This window comes from Thalassophryne amazonica, chromosome 19 (genome assembly GCF_902500255.1).
Source record: "Thalassophryne amazonica chromosome 19, fThaAma1.1, whole genome shotgun sequence".
NCBI lineage: Eukaryota > Metazoa > Chordata > Actinopteri > Batrachoidiformes > Batrachoididae > Thalassophryne > Thalassophryne amazonica.
The window spans coordinates 48,108,004-48,131,731 of record NC_047121.1 but is presented as its reverse complement, the minus strand read 5'-3'; the positions used below and the strand labels follow the sequence as shown (position 1 = coordinate 48,131,731).

Below are 23,728 nucleotides of genomic sequence, written 5' to 3'. Positions count from 1 at the left end.
GTACCAGTAGATTCAGTAGATTCTCACAAATCCAACAAGACCAAGCATTCATGATATGCACACTCTTAAGGCTATCAAATCGGGCTATTAGTAAAAAAAAGTAGAGAAGAGGGTGTTCACAATAATAGTAGTGTGGCATTCAGTGAGTGAGTTCCTCAATTTTGTGGAACAAACAGGTGTGAATCAGGTGTCCCCTTTTTAAGGATGAAGCCAGCACCTGTTGAACATGCTTTTCTCTTTGAAAGCCTGAGGAAAATGGGACGTTCAAGACATTGTTCAGAAGAACAGCGTAGTTTGATTAAAAAGTTGATTGGAGAGGGGAAAACTTATAGGCAGGTGCAAAAATTATAGGCTGTTCATCCACAATGATCTCCAATGCTTTAAAATGGACAAAAGAAAAACAGATGCATGGAAGAAAACGGAAAACAACCATCAAAATGGATAGAAGAATAACCAGAATGGCAAAGGCCATCCATTGATCAGCTCCAGGATGATCAAAGACAGTCTGGAGTTACCTGTAAGTGCTGTGACAGTTAGAACACGCCTGTGTGAAGCTAATTTATTTGCAAGAATTCCCCACAAAGTCCCTCTGTTAAATAAAAGACGTGCAGAAGAGGTTACAATTTGCCAAAGAACACATCAACTGGCCTAAAGAGAAATGGAGGAATATTTTGTGGACTGATGAGAGGAAAATAGTTCTTTTTGGGTCCAAGGGCCGCAGACAGTTTGTGAGACGACCCCCAAACTCTGAATTCAAGCCACAGTTCACAGTGAAGACAGTGAAGCATGGTGGTGCAAGCATCATGATATGGGCATGTTTCTCCTACTATGGTGTTGGGCCTATATATCGCATACCAGGTATCATGGATCAGTTTGGATATGTCAAAATACTTGAAGAGGTCATGTTGCCTTATGCTGAAAACGACATGCCCTTGAAATGGGTGTTTCAACAAGACAATGACCCCAAGCACACTAGTAAACCAGCAAAATCTTGGTTCCAAACCAACAAAATTAATGCCTCGCAGATGTGAAGAAATCATGAAAAACTGTGGTTATACAACTAAATACTAGTTTAGTGATTCACAGGATTGCTAAAAAAGCAGTTTGAACATAATAGTTTTGAGTTTGTAGCATGGGAACTTGGGAAAGTTCTATATACAAGGTCTGTTAGAAAAGTATCCATCCTTTTTATTTTTTGCAAAAACCTGATGGATTTGAATCATGTGTGCTTACATTAGTCAACCTTGAACCTTCGTGCGCATGCGTGATTTTTTTTACACCTGTCGATTGCGTCATTTGCTTGCAAGAAGCATTTGTGTGAGGACGTGTGTTGTGTTCTCGGCGGATTTTCATTGCAAGGAAAATGGTGGAATGAGTGGAGCAGCGCTACTGCATCAAATTTTGCCAGAAACTGGGCAACAGCCAGGTGGAAACCATTCTGACGGCGGAGCAAAAGCAACTTTGTGTTGAAGTCTCACAGGACATGCTGGACTCCGAAAAATGATGCCCACCTCTTCCACCATTCGGAAGATTCAGACGGCTTTCAGTGGCTTTTCAGTCGTGTGACTATCCGAGAAATTGTGGAAGAGGTGGGCATCATTTTCTGGAGTCCAGCATGTCCTGTGAGACTTCAACACAGAGTTGCTTTTGCTCCGCCATCAGCAGCTTCGTGCCGAAGCCTTCGGCACGAAGGGACACATGTGACTTTCGCCACCACTCTTTTCATGGCCAAATCTTCTGTCACAGTGAAATGTGCCGAAAAAGTGCTGATGTCCATCTCTTCCGCAATTTCTCGGACAGTCACCCGACGGTCCCGCATCACCACAGCGTTCACTTTGGAATGATCTGGTCACTTCAGCATGTTGATGGCCAACCGGAGCACGGCTCGCTCTCCACTGTTGTGCGGCTGTCTTTAAACCGGTTGTGCCACTCCTTAATCTGTGTGATGCCCATAGGATCGTCACCGAAAGCCGTCTGAATAATCCGAATGGTTTCCACCTGGCTGTCGCCCAGTTTCTGGCAAAATTTGATGCAGCGCTGCTCCAGTCGTTCCGCCATTTTCCTTGCAAAGAAAATCCAACGAGAGAGTACACCAGAGAGAAAACTGACCCACCTTTCGTCAAAAAAGTGACAGCTGCCAATCAAAATCGACTACGTCACTAAGCCCCGCCCCCTCTATGACGGCACAGCCAATCAGAATCGATGATGTCACTATGCCCCGCCCCTAAGCCCCTCCCCTAGTCCCGCCTCCAAGCCCCGCCCCTTATGACATCACAGCCAATCATAATTGATGACATCATTATGCCCCGCCCCTAAGCCCCGCCCCTAGTTCCGCCTCCGAGCCCCCGCCCCTTATGACGTCACATCCAATCAGAGTCGATGACGTCAGTATGTCCCGCCCCTAAGCCCCGCCCCCCGGCTCCTCCCCTAGTTCCGCCCCTGGCTCCTCCCCTAGCCCCACCCCCAAGCTCCTCCCCTAACCCCGGCCAAGCACCGCCTCCAAGCCATACCTCCCCTCCCACCCAGGGTCTAATATTTTAATGTCATTTTATTTCATGAATTAAAGAATGATTAAAAATACCTAGATCTTTTTAATGTATTAAAGAATTAACTAATTCTGAAATAATTAAACATAAATCAGTGTCTATTATTTAATGCCCCTTTAATATTTTTAATTCTTAAATTATTACGTTTCCTTTTCTGTTTTTTAATTCGTAAATTAAAGAAGGGAAACAAATAGCCGTCTCTCGGCTGTAAGTCTTTGCAGCAAGACAGTCAAATACCCACGCATAGAGCCGCTCGCGGAAACATGACCCCACGGCTGTAAAACCTGTTGCAGACGCTAACTGTGTCTGTGTGAGTGCGTGTGCGTGTGTGTGTGTGTGTGTGGCGGGACACCCGCTGAGCGGAGATGCTGCCCCGAGGTGATGAACCCGAAGAACAATAAACAATGCTCCTTATCACTCACGCCAGATGATGTTTTCTTTTAAGATATTAGCCGATCGATCATGGGGCGCGGGACACCCGCTGAGCGGAGATGCTGCCCCGAGCCCGAAGAATCAACAATGCTCCTTATCACTTACGTCCCTGGGAACGAGTCAGCGAGCATTTCCACTACGACCGGTGAAGAGTGAAGATGCCTGGACCCCCAGCTATGGGTATAAAATAGAATAAATTTGCGGAAAAAATCCTGGAAAACCATGTTGTTTAATTAAGTTTTCTTGTCTTCGAGCAGAGTGCGAAAACCGCATCAGCTTTCAGGGTAAGTGATTTAAGTAATCTGTTTTGATAGAAATGAGTGTTTTTAAACGATGCACGCCGTCTGAAACTGTCCTTTAGACAAAACCACGCAGACGGTCCAGAGCGCGTTCGGACCCGTCCTCGGTAATATATTTGAAATAGTACAGAATATCCGCTTGCGAGGGTGATGCTTTGTATTCATTTATTTATGTTAATTCTAGAAATCAAGTCAGAGCCCCCTGAAGAAGTTCGAAGGCTGGAACCCCCGACTTCACCACGCAGATGTAAGTACAGCGATCGAGATTAAATCACGGTTAAAACTCTGGAATAACCCAATTTTTTCTGTCACAGCCCATGGAGAAGCGGGTCAGCGGGAGAGACCCGTAAAACGATCCGCGGATGTACACGGTAAGGAGTCGGAGTTTATGTATTTATTTATTTTAAATATTTAATAACTAACGATTTTCTCTTTTTTCAGCACGCGGTGGAGGGAGACCGTCTATTTTCCACCGACACGCAAGGCTCGAAGATATTCTGAGCTGGGATTAACCTCATCACGCAACTTTCTTGAAAATGTGTAGTCTGTTTTTATTTTTTTATTTTTTCTCTTATTCCGATGGAACGGGAGAATTCATTTGAAGAGGTATATTAACTGAATTTCTCGAGGTAGATTCTTCCTGCTACAGATTTTAAAAGATGGAAGGACAGAATTCACATCGGGAAAATAACTTCGGACGTGTATTGGATTTAAACGCTTCAATAATCGACTCAGCGGGGAGCGCTCCTGGAGCAGATGGCCCATTACCCGAGACGTTAAATTCGGCGCCTCGAAATAACATCGAGTCCGGAGAGAGACTTTTAAGCCGTGTTCGTTTAACACCGTTAAATGAGGCTCTTAACAATTTAGCGGCTGAACGAGAATCGGAAGAAATTAACCCCTACATCATTTCTGCGATTAACGCTATAAATTCGACGGTCCAGTCTGATACTGAAGAGCCCCCTGACCCCCCGCACACCCCGCCTCCAGACGAGGCCGGTCCCGCGGCGTTGAACCAGGTACGCCTGACTCCGTTAAATAATGCCGTAAACCTCCTCGCGTGTGAAGTTAATCCTCACGTCCAATCCGCGGTGGATGAATTAAATCAAACGCCTAGCGACGCTTGCGCTTTTTCACCTTTAAGAAGTCCCTCCCCGCGCAATGCGCACGGAGAAGAGATTTTAAACAGAGCTCGTTTAACCCCGATAAACGCGGCGATCTCTGTTTTGATGGAAGACGGGGATGATGCACGACCGGGGTCCAGCCGACACTCTCCCATGACGGGCGGTGGGGCTGCTAACGTCATCAGGAGACCTGCTTTTAACAATATCGAAATCAGGCTGCCTCTAAATTTCCAGCGCGCCGACGAAATTCCCGACTACGCGGAATTTTACCGTAACGTCGTAGGGGCTCTTCATAACTCGGTCGAAAAGGCTTTAACACACGCCAGGGCCGGGGACTTTATCCAAATGGAGATTCGTGGGGACTCAGTCTACAACGAGGCCGCTTTGATCAGCTCATATAACGACGCTGGCGATGTGACGGGCTTCCAAAATCTGTTAGAACGATTGATACAATCGAATTCCAACGTTTTATCCGACGAGTCTCTGGAATTAGTGGTTCAAGTCATCCGCAACCAGAACGGCGCAGGGAAGCACAGAATAGATGACCTCCTCCATCACGAGGTTCTGAGGAAAAAATCCAAATGCCTTAATATTGTGTATAATCCTGACAACAGTTTATGTTTCGCGATAAACCTCGTTCAGTTATTGAATCCTCATCTGAGTACGCACGAGGCGGAGCAGCGCGGACTGGCGTTACAAAATAGCCTTGGATTAACGGAAGCTACGCCGGTATCTTTAGAGCAGGTGGGAAAATTTGAAAACACTCTGGGTTGTAAAATTGTGGTGTTTTTCAGAGCCGAAGGGGAGAGAAAGCTGACAAAATTCCAGACAGGAATACCGGCGCAGCAGAAAACTCTTCGTTTTTCTGTTTAATAATCATTTTTACGGAATCATCGATTTAAAGAGATTTTTGGGAGTGAAATATGTATGTAAGTTTTGCTTTGAGGGGTACAATAACCACGCCTCCCATAATTGTCCGTCATATTGTAAAATTTGTGAATCCACGCAGTGTTACGAGAAAAATAACCCTGTATTCTGCAGCGAATGTAACAAGGAGTGTCACTCTCCCACCTGTTACAGCCTGCATAAACAGCCGAAGTATCGTCCTTCCGGCGGTAAGTTCGTTAATGTGTGTGATAACAGAAAAAAATGCTCTCGATGTAAACGCGAGTATTACATAGCGTTTTCTAAAAACAGCGCTCCGCACGTGTGTAAGCAGAAGAGGTGTCATATATGCGGCGAGGCTCTCCAGGAGCCGAGCGAGGGTCACCTCTGCTATATGACCCCGCTCAAAGCTGAAGAGACGCATTCAGAGAAATATGTTTTTTATGATTTTGAAACGTATGTCGATAATAACGGGGAACACGTACCGTTTTACGTCAGCGCTGTAACAAAGACGGGTGATTTTTGGAGCGCATGGGGGGCAGACTGCGTAGCCCGCTTCTTTAAACATTTTAGAACGAGAAAATTCAAAGAATACATGTTCATTGCTCACAACTCAAAAGGTTTTGACGGCTATTTGCTTCTAAAGTATTTAGTCCAGCAGGGCGTAACCCCCGCTGTGATTATGACCGGGAGTAAACTATTACTCATGACAGACGCCGCCTTTAAACAGAAATATATAGATTCGTTATCTTTCCTTACAATGCGCTTATCTCAGATGCCTAAAGCCCTGGGAATCCGGCTGAAAGACGAAATCGTCCGCAAAGGTTACTTTCCGCACCTGTTCAGTTCAGAAAAAAATCTGAACTATGTCGGTCCGTACCCGGACTCAGCGGCTTACGGGGTCGCAAATATGTCAGAGGGAGAAAGAGAGGAATTTAACGCGTGGTACGTGCAGAAAAAAAACGCAATTTTCGATTTTAAAGCCGAGGCCGTTATGTATTGTGATAACGATACAAAAATCCTGGCTGCAGCCTGCTCCAAATTTATGTCTGAATTCATCGCTGAAACACTCGTGGATCCTTTTACCTGCGTTACAATCGCCTCGGCGTGTATGAAAGTCTTCCAAACTAACTTTCTTGCTCCAAAAACGCTGGCGATCCCCTCCGCCGACAATTATAGAACGAAGCATAAAAAATATTCGAACGTGGCCGTGCAATGGTTAGAATGGGTTGCTGAGACGCAAAACATTATCATCGATCATGCTCTAAACAGGGGCGAGAAAAAAATAGGAGGTTATTATGTTGATGGGTATGCCCGGATTGACGGCCGGATAAAAGTGTGGGAGTTTCGGCGGTCGGACTTGCGCGGCCCGTCTGAGGTACACGGCTAAGCAAGATGAGACGGTCTATTACGTCGACATGACCTCGCTGTATCCTTACGTTAACGTAAATTTCACATATCCCACGGGGCATCCGGAAATTATCGAGAGAAATTTCCGAGACCCCAGGACTTATTTTGGGCTCATCAAAGCCATCGTGTACCCACCCCGGGGGCTAAAATTCCCCGTCCTCCCACACAGAACTCCTCATGGTAAACTGGTGTTTACTCTGTGTCGCACCTGCGCTGATGAAAATAATCAAGCTGCAGCGTGCACACACAGTCAGCAGCAGAGAGCTCTGTCTGGGACTTGGACGACCCCGGAATTCCACAAAGCTCTGGATACAGGCTATGCTGTAGCTAAGATTTTTGAAGTCTGGCATTTTGAGGAAAAAAGTGATAAAATCTTTGAGGGGTACATAAACACCTTCTTAAAACACAAGCAGGAAGCCTCTGGTTTCCCTCCCGAATTTGATAAAGACCCCGAGAGCAGAGAAAAATATATCACGGACTACTGGCTGAATCAGAAGATTCGTTTAGACCCAGAAAAAATCAGTCACAATCCGGCAAAACGACAGATGGCTAAGATCTGCCTCAACTCCTTCTGGGGGAAATTCGCCCAGAGGGCAAATCTGACGCAGACCGCGCTCGTTAAAAATGCTGACGATCTGTTCAGGTATCTGTTTTCTGAAGAGTACGAGGTCACATATCTAACATTCCTCAGCAGTCAGGCGGCTATGGTTCAATGGAGGTACGGCCCGCGGCACGTCAGCCGACCGGGTAAAACCGTCAATATTTTCATCGCAGCGTTTACAACGGCGTACGCGCGTTTGACCTTGTACGGTTTTATGGAGGCTGTGGCAAATCCTGACAGGATTCTGTATTATGATACCGATAGCCTGATTTACGTTTGTAGGCGGGGTGAAACCCCGCTGCCTACCGGTAATTATCTGGGGCAGCTCACCGACGAGTTGAACGGCGACGTCATCACAGAGTTTGCAGCGGCGGGACCTAAAAGTTACGCATATAAAACCGCACGAGGTAAAACGGTCATGCGTGTGAAGGGGATCACTCAAACCCACGAAAGCTGTCAGAAAATAACCTTTGACAGCGTCAAAGATCTGGTCGAGGGTTATATAAAAGATCCCGCCCTCGCTGCATCTATCATAACGCCGCAGCAGGGAATTAAACGTCATAAAAGCAGTTTCAGTTTGACAAACGTGTCATTTCAAAAATCCTTCAGGGTGGTGTATGACAAGCGGCGTCTTTTAAAGGACGGGTAAACCGAACCGTTCGGATTTTGAAACATGTCTCACTCTGGAAATACGGTGGAGATTGACCCCAGACTTCAGCTCCCATTCTCCTGTCTCATCGTTGGACCGAGTGGTTCGGGAAAGACTGTGTTTGTGAAAACATTGCTGGAAAATTGTAGCCACGCTATGAGATATGTGCCTGACAACATTGTATTGCTGTATACGTCTGAACAACCTCTGTATTCTGAACTGAAGAATAAAAATATTACCCGTAACAGAGTTTTTGTCTGTAACTTTTGATCACAGCCAAAAGTAAGTGTGCCATGCCGACTTTCACCGTTTTCAGGAATTCCTCTGACAGGAACCCGTCAGGCCGGTCAGATGCGAAAGATGTGGTGTATTTCTCAGCCGGCTCGAGGTCTTGTACCTCCCGCGGACTCGCGGCCTCCGTGACAGCGGGAAGAGACCCCACGCCTCCCGGGCTGGAAAGCGCGTGAGAAGGATGGATCTCGCCCCAGACCGCCTCGAGCTGAACTCCCCACGGGCTCTCGTACCCGCCGCGGGTCCGTGAAGCCTGGCTCAGGGACGACAGGTCTCTTCCACAGTCGAGCGCGCAGTCACAAGCGATGTCGTCGGCCGCTGCAATGGGAGAGGTTGAGGAGCTCATGCTGGTTCGTCGTCCGATGCTTGAATGAGATGTGGTCCCCTGGTTTTTATAGAAATCCCCGTGCATGCGGGGAGGAGCTACGTCAGAGTTTTTTTTATTTTTTTTTTTAAGTAAAAAGAGGGGCCAAGTTTTTTCGGACTTCGATAACGTCCCTCCAGGCCAGGCACCTTGTAAAGAGGCCCGTAATCCTGTCGTTGCAGGTGTTGAACATCTCATGCCAGCTCTCAGCCGCAGCTGTGACGCTTCTGACGTGGCCGCTGGCACTAACCCGCTCCAACTTAATTTCACCCTCAGAGACAGTGTCAGGAGGTCCACGCTGAAAAATCACCCTATAGCGAGGCCCCTGGGTGCTGAGCCAGGTGAGTTGGAAGCGTGTTTTCTTCTTTTCCGGCGTCCGATCTCCTGGAGGTTCAGGGTTGACCGTGTCGCGAATCATCGAGCCCGCCGCCGCGGAGAAGACACCCCAATCGGCGGAAGTAAGCGCCACCCGTGGGGTTCCTCGAGTGGCAGTCTCACCCTCGGCCAGAGTGAAGAAACTTACTTGGGCATAATACGGGTCGAACGTGTAAGTTAAACGTTCGTGCCCCTCCAGGCTGTACATCAGATCTTCCTCCGGTATCGGCTGGCTCAGACGGCTGACGTACATCCTCGCTTTTTTTTGGAGCGAGCGAGCCTTCTGTTGTCATGGTGATGTTAACCGGGGTCTCGCAGATGTTGCGGAGGATCGGAGTTCGTCTCGCCATGGTGAATGCTGTATGTCACTCTGTCGTCGGAAAGGGGATTTTTAAACCCTTCTTTGTCCGCGGGGCGTCCTCAGAAACTCCCACACTTTTATCCGGCCGTCAATCCGGGCATACCCATCAACATAATAACCTCCTATTTTTTTCTCGCCCCTGTTTAGAGCATGATCGATGATAATGTTTTGCGTCTCAGCAACCCATTCTAACCATTGCACGGCCACGTTCGAATATTTTTTATGCTTCGTTCTATAATTGTCGGCGGAGGGGATCGCCAGCGTTTTTGGAGCAAGAAAGTTAGTTTGGAAGACTTTCATACACGCCGAGGCGATTGTAACGCAGGTAAAAGGATCCACGAGTGTTTCAGCGATGAATTCAGACATAAATTTGGAGCAGGCTGCAGCCAGGATTTTTGTATCATTATCACAATACATAACGGCCTCGGCTTTAAAATCGAAAATTGCATTTTTTTCCGCACGTACCACGCGTTAAATTCCTCTCTTTCTCCCTCTGACATATTTGCGACCCTGTAAGCCGCTGAGTCCGGGTACGGACCGACATAGTTCAGATTTTTTTCTGAACTGAACAGGTGCGGAAAGTAACCTTTGCGGACGATTTCGTCTTTCAGCCGGATTCCCAGGGCTTTAGGCATCTGAGATAAGCGCATTGTAAGGAAAGATAACAAATCTATATATTTCTGTTTAAAGGCGGCGTCTGTCATGAGTAATAGTTTACTCCCGGTCATAATCACAGCGGGGGTTACGCCCTGCTGGACTAAATACTTTAGAAGCAAATAGCCGTCAAAACCTTTTGAGTTGTGAGCAATGAACACGTATTCTTTGAATTTTCTCGTTCTAAAATGTTTAAAGAAGCGGGCTACGCAGTCTGTCCCCCATGCGCTCCAAAAATCACCCGTCTTTGTTACAGCGCTGACGTAAAACGGTACGTGTTCCCCGTTATTATCGACATACGTTTCAAAATCATAAAAAACATATTTCTCTGAATGCGTCTCTTCAGCTTTGAGCGGGGTCATATAGCAGAGGTGACCCTCGCTCGGCTCCTGCAGAGCCTCGCCGCATATATGACACCTCTTCTGCTTACACACGTGCGGAGCGCTGTTTTTAGAAAACGCTATGTAATACTCGCGTTTACATCGAGAGCATTTTTTTCTGTTATCACACACATTAACGAACTTACCGGCGGAAGGACGATACTTCGGCTGTTTATGCAGGCTGTAACAGGTGGGAGAGCGACACTCCTTGTTACATTCGCTGCAGAATACAGGGTTATTTTTCTCATAACACTGCGTGGATTCACAAATTTTACAATATGACGGACAATTATGGGAGGCGTGGTTATTGTACCCCTCAAAGCAAAACTTACATACATATTTCACTCCCAAAAATCTCTTTAAATCGATGATTCCGTAAAAATGATTATTAAACAGAAAAACGAAAAGAGTTTTCTGCTGCGCCGGTATTCCTGTCTGGAATTTTGTCAGCTTTCTCTCCCCTTCGGCTCTGAAAAACACCACAATTTTACAACCCAGAGCGTTTTCAAATTTTCCCACCTGCTCTAAAGATACCGGCGTAGCTTCCGTTAATCCAAGGCTATTTTGTAACACCAGTCCGCGCTGCTCCGCCTCGTGCGTACTCAGATGAGGATTCAATAACTGAACGAGGTTTATCGCGAAACATAAACTGTTGTCAGGATTATACACGATATTAAGGCATTTGGATTTTTTCCTCAGAACCTCGTGATGGAGGAGGTCATCTATTCTGCGCTTCCCTGCGCCGTTCTGGTTGCGGATGACTTGAACCACTAATTCCAGAGACTCGTCGGATAAAACGTTGGAATTCGATTGTATCAATCGTTCTAACAGATTTTGGAAGCCCCTCACATCGCCAGCGTCGTTATATGAGCTGATCAAAGCGGCCTCGTTGTAGACTGAGTCCCCACGAATCTCCATTTGGATAAAGTCCCCGGCCCTGGCGTGTGTTAAAGCCTTTTCGACCGAGTTATGAAGAGCCCCTACGACGTTACGGTAAAATTCCGCGTAGTCGGGAATTTCGTCGGCGCGCTGGAAATTTAGAGGCAGCCTGATTTCGATATTGTTAAAAGCAGGTCTCCTGATGATGTTAGCAGCCCCACCGCCCGTCATGGGAGAGTGTCGGCTGGACCCCGGTCGTGCATCATCCCCGTCTTCCATCAAAACAGAGATCGCCGCGTTTATCGGGGTTAAACAAGCTCGGTTTAAAATCTCTTCTCCGTGCGCATTGCGCGGGGAGGGACTTCTTAAAGGTGAAAAAGCGCGAGCGTCGCTAGGCGTTTGATTTAATTCATCCACCGCGGATTGGACGTGAGGATTAACTTCACACGCGAGGAGGTTTACGGCATTATTTAACGGAGTCAGGCGTACCTGGTTCAACGCCGCAGGACCGGCCTCGTCTGGAGGCGGGGTGTGCGGGGGGTCAGGGGGCTCTTCAGTATCAGACTGGACCGTCAAATTTATAGCGTTAATCGCAGAAATGATGTAGGGGTTAATTTCTTCAGATTCTTGTTCAGCCGCTAAATTGTTAAGAGCCTCATTTAACAGTGTTAAACGAACACGGCTTAAAAGTCTCTCTCCGGACTCGATGTTATTTCGAGGCGGCGAATTTAACGCCTCAGGTAATGGGCCATCTGCTCCAGGAGCGCTCCCCGCTGAGTCGATTATTGAAGCGTTTAAATCCAATACACGTCCGAAGTTATTTTCCCGATGTGAATTCTCTCCTTCCATCTTTTAAAATCTGTAGCAGGAAGAATCTACCTTGAGAAATTCAGTTAATATACCTCTTCAAATGAATTCTCCCGTTCCATCGGAATAAGAGAAAAAATAAAAAAATAAAAACAGACTACACATTTTCAAGAAAGTTGCGTGATGAGGTTAATCCCAGCTCAGAATACCTTCGAGCCTTGCGTGTCGGTGGAAAATAGACGGTCTCCCTCCACCGCGTGCTGAAAAAAGAGAAAATCGTTAGTTATTAAATATTTAAAATAAATAAATACATAAACTCCGACTCCTTACCGTGTACATCCGCGGATCGTTTTACGGGTCTCTCCCGCTGACCCGCTTCTCCATGGGCTGTGACAGAAAAAATCGGGTTATTCCAGAGTTTTAACCGTGATTTAATCTCGATCGCTGTACTTACATCTGCGTGGTGAAGTCGGGGGTTCCAGCCTTCGAACTTCTTCAGGGGGCTCTGACTTGATTTCTAGAATTAACATAAATAAATGAATACAAAGCATCACCCTCGCAAGCGGATATTCTGTACTATTTCAAATATATTACCGAGGACGGGTCCGAATGCGCTCTGGACCGTCTGCGTGGTTTTGTCTAAAGGACAGTTTCAGACGGCGTGCATCGTTTAAAAACACTCATTTCTATCAAAAACAGATTACTTAAATCACTTACCCTGAAAGCTGATGCGGTTTTCGCACTCTGCTCGAAGACAAGAAAACTTAATTAAACAACATGGTTTTCCAGGATTTTTTCCGCAAATTTATTCTATTTTATACCCATAGCTGGGGGTCCAGGCATCTTCACTCTTCACCGGTCGTAGTGGAAATGCTCGCTGACTCGTTCCCAGGGACGTAAGTGATAAGGAGCATTGTTGATTGTTCGGGCTCGGGGCAGCATCTCCGCTCAGCGGGTGTCCCGCGCCCCATGATCGATCGGCTAATATCTTAAAAGAAAACATCATCTGGCGTGAGTGATAAGGAGCATTGTTTATTGTTCTTCGGGTTCATCACCTCGGGGCAGCATCTCCGCTCAGCGGGTGTCCCGCCACACACACACACACGCACTCACACAGACACAGTTAGCGTCTGCAACAGGTTTTACAGCCGTGGGGTCATGTTTCCGCGAGCGGCTCTATGCGTGGGTATTTGACCGTCTTGCTGCAAAGACTTACAGCCGAGAGACGGCTATTTGTTTCCCTTCTTTAATTTACGAATTAAAAAACAGAAAAGGAAACGTAATAATTTAAGAATTAAAAATATTAAAGGGGCATTAAATAATAGACAGTGATTTATGTTTAATTATTTCAGAATTAGTTAATTCTTTAATACATTAAAAAGATCTAGGTATTTTAATCATTCTTTAATTCATGAAATAAAATGACATTAAAATATTAGACCCTGGGTGGGAGGGGAGGTATGGCTTGGAGGCGGTGCTTGGCCGGGGTTAGGGGAGGAGCTTGGGAGTGGGGCTAGGGGAGGAGCCAGGGGCGGAACTAGGGGAGGAGCCGGGGGGCGGGGCATACTGACGTCATCGACTCTGATTGGATGTGACGTCATAAGGGGCAGGGGCTCGGAGGCGGGACATAATGACGCCATCGATTATGATTGGCTGTGATGTCATAAGGGGCGGGGCTTGGAGGCAGGACTAGGGGAGGGGATTAGGGGCGGGACATAGTGACATCATCGATTCTGATTGGCTGTGGCGTCATAGAGGGGGCGGGGCTTAGTGACAGTCGATTTTGATTGGCAGCTGTCACTTTTTTGACAAAAGGTGGGTCAGTTTTCTCTCTTACACCCATCCTCACACAAAGGCTGCTTACAAGCAAATGACGCATTCGACAGGTGTGAAAAAATTCACGCATGCGCACGAAGGTTCAAGGTTGGCTCATGCAAGCACACGTAATTCAAATCCATCAGGTTTTTGCAAAAAATAAAAAGGTCTGATACTTTTCTAACAGACTTTGTAAATAGTCATTATATGATCACTACTATTAATAACAAACTTTGAATTTTCAGTAGATACGTTGCACCGGAGTACAAGTTGCAGGGCATCCCAAACTAGTAAAAAAAACAATGACTTATACTACGGAAAATATGGTAAGTCCTACACAGGCCCCCGATGCCCATTGATGCTGGTGCTCTATGAGTTCCCGTGTATGAGACACCAATCCGATGCCGGGTATTTCCCTTGCTAAGGGTGGTACCCATTTACAGCTCAGTGGACTGAGACAACGTAACTGAAATGTCCGGTCACATGACCAGGGGTCGAACTCAGGTCTACATATTGGCAGCCCAACTCCTTATCCTACTGAGCTACCTACACTATTGTTGTTCATTCGGCTGCTCCCGGTTTTGTTCGGGGTTGCCACAGCGGATACAGCCAGATCTGCATTGGTAATTGGCACAAGTTTCACACCGGATGCCCTTCCTGATGCAACTCCAGTTTCACCTGGAGAAACACTCACAGCCGCTGGTGTTCCAAAGAGGTCTCCCATCCAAGTACTAACCAGATCCTGCTCTGCTTAGCTTCTGAGATCTGACGGGATCAGGCTGATACAGAGCAGACCAGCTGCACTGAGCTACCTACACTATAAAAATAAAAAAAAAAGCTGGATAAAATTTTACAATTCATCATCAGGACAAAGGCTTTTTTGTGTCAATTAAGTAAAATTAATTTTTAAAATCCTATTTCAGAGCACTTCAATGTGCTTTATTCCCTGCGCTTAACTCTTAATAAGCATGTTTAAACTGAAAAGTCCTGCACAAATAACTTTTTTATTAATAATGCTTGACAGGGTTTTTGGTTGCAAGATAAAAGCTCATTAGTCCACACTAACTAGTCCCTGGTAGGAGAGATGCATGGGTGCTGCAGGTCTCTAATAAAGACTAGAGTAATTGGCTAATTATATTTGCAGACAAAGCTCATGAGCTCTTTGCTTATTGCCCTCATTTCAAAGGCCACCATTTAAAATACGTGCCATAAAACCGGGGTCGTGCTTAAGTAAGGCTGGCAGAAAAGAACAAAGGATCACCGAGTGGGGAAAAATGCACAACTTGCACATATATTCAGTCTCATTTCACAGAAACATGTGCTACCTATGGACAAAAACAGGAGCAGTGGTTTTGCATTTAACTCATTAAAGTAATGCTTTACAAACAGGAGTGCGTGCACACTATGTGTCACGCTCAGTCTTTGTTCTGCCTCACTTCAAACGTTATCAGGCTGACAACCTATTTCTGGAATATTTTACACTCTGCTCCACGTTTTCAAACGGGTCCCAGTTGTGAGCTATATAAAGGCTGAGGTGGGCGAGCTGGATAAAAAGGTTGGAGGAGAAGAAAAGAAAGAGTGCAGCTGACCCGAAAGGAAGTCTTTGACAGGGACCCACACGGCAGGTAGCAGAGGTGCAGGACTCTGACACAGAAACTCGGCTCGCAGTCATCCATCAACGTGGCAACTCCTCCTGTCAGGACGGCGAGTCGGGGGATGAAAAGGTGGTGCAGGGGCAGATGGGATGGGAGAATGAGGCCTGGAGTCCTCTGCCAGAGGACCACGGTCGAAGATAGAGAGAGACAGGACGGCAGCCAGGATGTGCACTGACACAAAGACACACACACAGTACATGTTAAAAATCAGGGCTAAAGCGTGTGTTGACCAATGCCCTTCGCTGTCCCTCTGTCCACTCTGCAGACCGGCTGTCTGGAAGAAATAAATACTGGACATCCATCATCGAGCTGTCACTGAATCCAGGACCTCCAGCCCCGGCTGTGGGAGAAGTGCACGTGTGCATTTGGCGTGAGGTATGTAGCTTTTTGTGCTCCTGTGCGCTGACAAAGAAGACAAAGAGCACACAGAATGGCACGTCTCTTTGTGCGATTCTGAGCTGGTGTCTTTACACTGTTTTATATTCAAACACCAACAGGTACGAGCGTGCACAGCAACATTTACTGAAGCACATTTCACTGCTAAAGTCCCGGAGGGGAAAAGAACGACCAACACGTCATCGACTTTGTTGCTGTTTGTGTGTGTTTACATGCACGCGTTGGCGTTGCTTTGCAACAGAGACACACCCATGCAGCGACTCCAGCCGATCAATGACAGTCAGTTTTCGGGATGAGCTGTAAGACCTGCTCTCTGTCTAAATGTGAAAATCGTGTCAAATTTACAATTAACGCTGATTGCAATCATCACCGGCTTGTTGTCACAGGATTAAGGGAACACAAACACAACGCTAGCAGACAGATTAACAAGTGTGAGCAAACAACTGAGGCTGCCATTATGGCATTATCGGCAATTTAATAATTGTCTTTGATGAAAAGATTTATAAAATGCTGTTGTGGTCGGCCGTGTTCAGTGAAAGTCCCTCCGGAGCAGCTATCGTGGAATTGTGGGTAAATTGTAAGTCATAGTGAGTGTGTGTGATGAAATTGTTGGTGCCCTACAGGCCGCGGCTCGCCTGCCATTATGCTGTACTTATAGCAGGGTCTCAAATATTGCAGCAATCAGTGAGCCACTTTATTTTAATCTCAGTTGGATTTGTTTTATTATCTAATAAATACTTTTGACTTCATTTTCATGCACTAAATCATTGTGTTTAGATTCAGCAGATTAAAATGGAACTCAGCTTCAACCCTATGATAAATCAGTTTTTAGATGTCCTTTTGCATTGCTCAGATCCCAGAAAGGCAGATGTATTTCAAAGAATGACTTTGATACAGTTGGATATTGAACTAACAGGTGCAGAACCTCGATCATGATGATTTGTACTTGAGCTGCGAGAGTCAAGGGTGACTTTTAAGGTAGAGTCTGCAGAAGCTTCACCAGATTGAAGGCCTCCTCCTAACATTGCACCAAGCAATAGAGAATACTGGCCTGTCAGAGATAGGGATAGGTATTGAAACCCTAACGCTCTGTGACGTCACCCACGTATATATATATATATATATATATATATATATATATATATATATATATATATATATACATACATACACACACACACACACGTAAACTGTAAAATTTACATAAATATGAATGTGTAAAACCATTTACATATTCATGTAAAAACTGGATTATTTCTTACAGTGTAAAAGATGAATTTTATTTATTGTAAACCAAAACAACCCAACGTAAACATCACCCACATCATGTTTGTCTGCTTATCTTTTGTTTTAAAAATAAAAAGGCACAGGCAAGTAAAAGAGTGTACAGTTTATAATTGTTCATTTTTTGATAAATTCTTACTGCGTGGTCAAACCATCATTAATGATGAAGGGCATACAAACTGTAATCATAACTGCTACATTACTCATCTCATTAGTATGATGAAGCTATAAGAATGTGTGTTCATCCACTACTATAGCAACAGATTCATTGTCATGTCCCACAGCAGCCTGTGCTCAAGGTTCTTGAAATGGAGCTGTATCGCCACCTGGTGGACAATTACCATTAATGCAGGTACAATAGAATTTTGCCAAGCGCTCCAATATTAATTTATTTATCAAGTTAGGTACATATTTAATGTGCGGCAACTGTCTACACTTTTGAGTCAGTCTTTGGTTTGCCTTTCATTGCAATCTTATCTGGGAATTGGACTTGTAGGAAGTGAATAAAGAGTGAAAATGCAAATTGAATGAAGAAATTAAGAATTCTTTGCTCAGGAAAGTGTGACCAACAAGTGGAGGAAATCTTTAACTGGCACCATTTGTTGCTTGTATCAGAATATTGGACTATTGATAGGTTATTCAGGACCTACAGTAGCAGAGTGGGGAGGGTTGTGCTCTTCTGATCGATCAAGCTCATCAATATTGAATGTGTTACACTAGACTACGCTAGGCTAAGGTGCAGAGGGGATGGGGAAGAGAGACGTGAAGGGAAAAGACTTTTGAAGTCAAATATACAAAAGAGCCGGATTGTGGCATTAAAGGAGACATAAAAGATTCTGAGAAAGTAATGCAGCCCATGGGAGAGCTACACAGCATCGGCTATAATAAAGATCGACTAACTCACCAGTGTGCCTATTTTAGAACATTGCTTATAAAAGGCACTCTTAAAAAAAACTCCAATGCCGCCAATAATGTGACTGCAGCCTTCAGAGACATCTTAGGAATGGTTCTTTTAAAACATCATAAATGGTGTTTTTAGTGTATTATCTAATCAGTCTAGCGTGTAAAGCTAAATGCTGTGGCTGTATGGTCTTTGTCTAGATTTTACTGCTGGAATCCAAGTTAATGAATCACTAGCTATAATTACTGATAGGGGTTTTTTTTTTTTTTTGCACACAGAGTGAAATATAGATAACATCTCTGTATTCTTCAGAACAGCCATTCTCAAATTTAACAACACCAGGGCCCATTTTGAAATCTGAAAAGCTATATATATATATATATATATACACACACATATATATATATACACATATATATATATACACATATACACACACACACACACACACCTTAGTCTGATAATTAACACAAATTAAAACCTATTTGGATCCAAAATACTTCTATATACAATGTTTGTGATTAATATGTTACACAATCTGAAAGCTGAGGTTGTTGTGAACATTTGATATGCAACATATGAGCATAATACTGAAAAAAGGACTTTAAAATAGGAATTACTAAAAGTATGGTAAAATCTTGAAAATTTAAGCACCGTGATTGTTGCACATGTGTGCTTTATATTGGCCACAGCAAAAGGTCACTCTAAAATGTGCAGTTTGTCTTATGAGGAAAAAAAAATCTTTATTAGGTGAGGAAGCTGGATGTGGCAGTGCTGGGTTGGCGTGTTAACATGCTGAAAACAACTTTGTTGTGGCTTATGATAGTAAATGGGCAATCAGATCAGGGGCAACACTGCACCCAGGATACCATCTGCACAAAACCATCTGCAGCACTGTGTTGTCTGATAGCACTGCATTGCTGAAAAACCTTTGCAAAGCTGCATGCACTTACTTTTTTGAGGAATTGGTTAAAGCTTGAACACTGCGGCACCTCTAAAAGAGTAAAGCTTTAATGTGCATGATCTTATTGAGTCACTGCATAAACAAGTAAAACATCAAACTGCATACAGACTCAACAGTCTGAATAAGGCTGTCTGTGCTGCAGAGCTGTCAGAGATCACTTCATTACTTCTTCAAAACAGATCCAACTCTCACGTGCAGCTTGTCTGTCCATTAAAGCTTTTAAAAACTCAACTCAGCGGCACTCACAGAGGCCATCTCCATTTCTGGAGAGCACATCGATATCACAGGAATCACGTCCTGTTGCTCCTCAGCAGCTTGAGTGAAATTCTCCTGAGGTTATTGTACATGAAAATGTGTTTATATGGGAAATGTGAGTGTGGAAAACCTGTTATTGGATGCAAGTGTGTGTGTGTGTGTGTGTGTGTGTGAGGGTGCTTTTTAACCATTTTCACTTTGAACAATCTGTGTATATCTGGAAACGATAGCAGGCCCTGCTGAAGAGGTGCTTGAAGGTATTAAGAACCCTCAAACTTATATATAGAGAAGCATATTTGCAGAAAAAGTTTGGAGATGTGTTCACAAAACATTTGCTCATTACCCTGTAGAATCACTGTTTTAACAGTTACATCTTTGAGTGACATAATCAGCGCATTCCTCAGTCCCCAGCGCATTCTGACATCATATGCATCTTTTATATATATATATATATATATATATATATATATATATATATATATATATATATATATGTGTGTGTGTGTGTACGGCCTGAATGTAAGGCTCCGTAGACTGCTTTCATTTGAGCAATCTTGACTTTGAAAGCGAAGTCTTCTCATAGGCAATGTGAAGGACCATAACCCTAAAACTGACCTTGCACAAGCTTCGATCTGAGTGCAGGCCTTCAAATACTTGCTTGGAGCTCCGCGTTGGATGCTGCAGTCTTGTGAAGCACCAATCAGAAAACACCTTTGGCAACCTTTTGAAAACACAAGTAGTTTGGCAGCTGCACCACAACACCAGACTCTTTATAGAACGCAAGTCATGAACACAAAGTGGCTCAAATACACAAGCCCGGTTTTATGTTTGGCTCTGACTGACTATGTGACAAGGGGATGTTTAGCCTGAGAACTGGCTATATGTCATAAAGAACATTACCTTAGAAAAGACGTGCTGTCTGCATCAAAGCTTTTGAAGCCCAGAACTTGCTGGTGGGTTATGAAGGCATTTTGGAAATGCATCATGATTGGAATTAGATCTGGGGAGTGTCCTAATTTTGATGACTGATTTGGCATCAGTGTAAGCACAGATTTACTATAGAGATCCATTTTGGAGGGACTCCAGTCTTTTCCTCCTAGTTGTCTTTTTGGACACCTGTCATTGGAAGTACTAGGGGACTATATCATTTCTCAAGCAGAATACGACTCAGATCTCTGGTACTCTATATGTATTACTGTATCAAAAAAAAAAATCTGTGTGCTTAATACAGGTTATATAAATTATATTTAAATGCATGCATAAATCGTAGTGTGTGGTGTTGGTGTGTAACCCAGCTGTTCAATACTTAATGTGTCTTTCATGTACAGTAGCTCTGCAGGAGCACCCCCCCGTACAATGACAATAAGACTATTCTATTCTATTAGTAATTTCTTTGCTTTACCCTATCCTAAATTGACTTCACAACCTTAATGGATTTTAAAGCGAGAACCCCAAATAGACCCAGTTAGGCCCTGTCTTAGATATTGCTAAAACATAAATAAATAAATAAAGTTGCAACACGTCCCACTTACGAGGTCTGTTAGAAAAGTATCCGACCTTTTATTTTTTTCAAAAACCTGATGGATTTGAATCACGTGTGCTTGCATGAGCCAACCTTGAACCTTCGTGCACGTGTGAATTTTTTCACGCCTGTCGATTGCGTCATTTGCTTGTAAGCAGCCTTTGTGTGAGGATGGGTGGAGTCTCTCGTCGGATTTTCTTTGCAAGGAAAATGGTGGAACGACTGGAGCAGCGTGACTGCATCAAATTTTGCCAGAAACTGGGCGACAGCCTGGTGGAAACCATTCGGATTATTCAGATGGCTTTCGGTGACAATCCTCTGGGCATCACACAGATTAAGGAGCGGTACAACCGGTTTAAAGACATCCGCACAACGGTGGAGAGCGAGTCGTTCATGCACCATTCTGCATGTCAATGGCGGCCATTGACATGCAGAAATGACCAGATCATTTCCAAAGTGAACGCTGTGGTGATGTGGGACCGTCGTGTGACTATCCAAGAAATTGCGGAAGAGGTGGACATCAGCACTTTTTCGGCACATTCCACTGGGACAGAAGATTTGGCCATGAAAAGAGTTGCAGCGAAATTTATCGGCACGAAGCTGATGGCGCAGCAAAAGCGCCTCCGTGTTGAAGTCTCACAGGACACGCTGGACTCCGAAAAATGATGCCCACCTCTTCCACCATTTGGAAGATTCAGATGGCTTTCGGTGGCTTTTCAGTCGTGTGACTATCAGAGAAATTATGGAAGAGGTGAGCATGTCATAACATGTCCTGTGAGACTTCAACACGGAGGCGCTTTTGCTCCGTCAGCAGCTTCATGCCGAAGCCATCGGCATGAATGTCATGTCATGGAACAACATCTCTGAGGAATGTTTCCAACACCTTGTTGAATCTCTTCCATGAAGAATTAAGGCAGTTCTGAAGACAAAAAAGGGTCCAAACCCGGTATGAGTAAGTTGTATTTAATAAAGTATCTGGTGAGTGTATATCCTACAGGCATGACACAAGATCAACAAAATACCAATTTATTATTGTCTTCTCATGCGATCTGCGCTGTATGTGCACTAATTTCATAATCGCCCCTCTGTAATTTTACTATCCAACGGGGCCGCACTCTGTGTGGTCGTGAGATAAAAGTGAGTGAGGAGGTAGCAGAGGAGGAGTGCAACGGTTCCAGTGTGCACAGAATTCTCATCAGCCAGAATACCTGTTGTTCTCTATGATTGTGTTTTCTCGTTATTGCTGTGCATAGGAAAGCCATTCTCCTGAAACAGTGTAATCATCATCTCACTGACAAATATTCCCATTTATATGTCCTATACAAAATGTAATTGGCGGCCATCTGCGAGCAGACATTTTCATAGCTGTGCAGTGACTTAAATACACACCAACACTAAATGGGCATCAAGACGATAAATTCTGTATTCCACACAGAGAAGTGTGGAGAACTTCTTGACAAAGAAGATAATGAGATTGATTGATTGGATGCTCTTGTTCATGATTGCCTTAATGAAGAATTAATATCATCACTGAATATTTGTGAGAGCAATTATAGTGTGTTAACATTTCATGACTGAGCCAAAGAAATGCGAGCGACGCGGGAAGTCGACCGGATTTACACTGAAATCGCTGCACTCTATTGTAACAAAATATCTTCTATTAGTATGGAGGTCGCACTTATGGTGATACACAGCTAATTAGTCTCAAGCTCAATACGGGAACAGTTCCAATTAATAGGCAGCATTGCCCTTTTCAGAGCACAAGAGTCATTCTCTTGGCTGCTGTGTGAGTGCTGCCTCGCCTGAGTGGCGGTGACAGGCCGGCCAGCGGTGGACAATCGGCTCAGAGGTGATCGATGCCTCTGAAGCGCAGAGTTGAACAGCAGCAGCTCAAATCGGTCTGTGGCTCTGCTTCAGTTTGAGATGGAGATTCGCCCGCTTTTGCTGCCCACAAAAATCAGCAAGTGGAGCCGCGCGCAGAAAAGTGGCTCCGAGTACAATGAAATGCGTTCATCCAATTTGTTAATAAGTGCTGTAAAGATTTCGCCGCCTTCTTGATCTACTAAGATGCTTCACGTTGGAACACACACACTCAGGAGCGGATTGAAGTGGCCGCAGGTCCCCTGGGCTGCACATCTGTTGGCCCTTAAAAACCACCTTATTGTCATCAACCTAAAATACTGCAAACACCACTTAGTATCACTTTAAAAGGTGTAATGCCTTTGGATTTTTCTTTAAAACAACTTAAGTAATAAGGATTTCCTTTGGCACCACGATAATTTTATTGCTTAATATTGCAAAAAATGATTGACTGACAATTTTGTCAGAATTCACCTCATTCGTTAGGGATTTGACCCAGGTGGGTTAAAATACAGCATTGAGACACTATGACACACTTTATGTGGTGAAGTCATAGTTGACACGGTGGGTGGGGGTGTGTCTTTTCTGACCCTTAAAGGGCAAACTTGATGAGGGTCAGCGTTATGAAGCCAAAGAAACATGGTAGACCTTCAGTTGTGACTGAAAGCGGTCTTTGGGCTCTATGTCTCTGTCGACCCTTAACCCTCTGGGGCCGACGCTGTTGTGTACGACAGCTGAGACAAGTTTTACTAAATTATAAATAAGTTTAATGATATGAGATAGAAACTACTTTTTTTTGCTGAAAAGTTAACTCTGGCGGACTTTCGAGCCAGCCATCCGCCATCTTTGTACTAATAATAGAAGCTGTGTGATGACGTGCACAATGTGAGTGTCCAATCAGAATTGGTTCACCGTCACATGGTTTTCCAAAATCCAGTCGTAGGGCAGATTTACCTCACATGATACACAAAAGATTGTTTTTAGGAGTGATGTGTTACTAATTGGCCAGTTTGAATAGC

At 44.6% G+C, this 23,728-nt stretch overlaps 1 long non-coding RNA gene across 1 annotated transcript; it reads right to left on the bottom strand.

Annotated features, from left to right (window-relative positions):
* Positions 1-1,036: 1,036 nt before the first annotated feature.
* On the bottom strand, positions 1,037-17,262 carry LOC117500632. The gene is made up of 3 exons (XR_004557811.1): positions 17,186-17,262; positions 1,697-1,704; positions 1,037-1,046 (listed from the first exon to the last, which is right to left on the bottom strand). It is a non-coding gene; the product is annotated as an uncharacterized LOC117500632 (long non-coding RNA).
* Between the last annotated feature and the right edge of the window lie 6,466 nt (positions 17,263-23,728).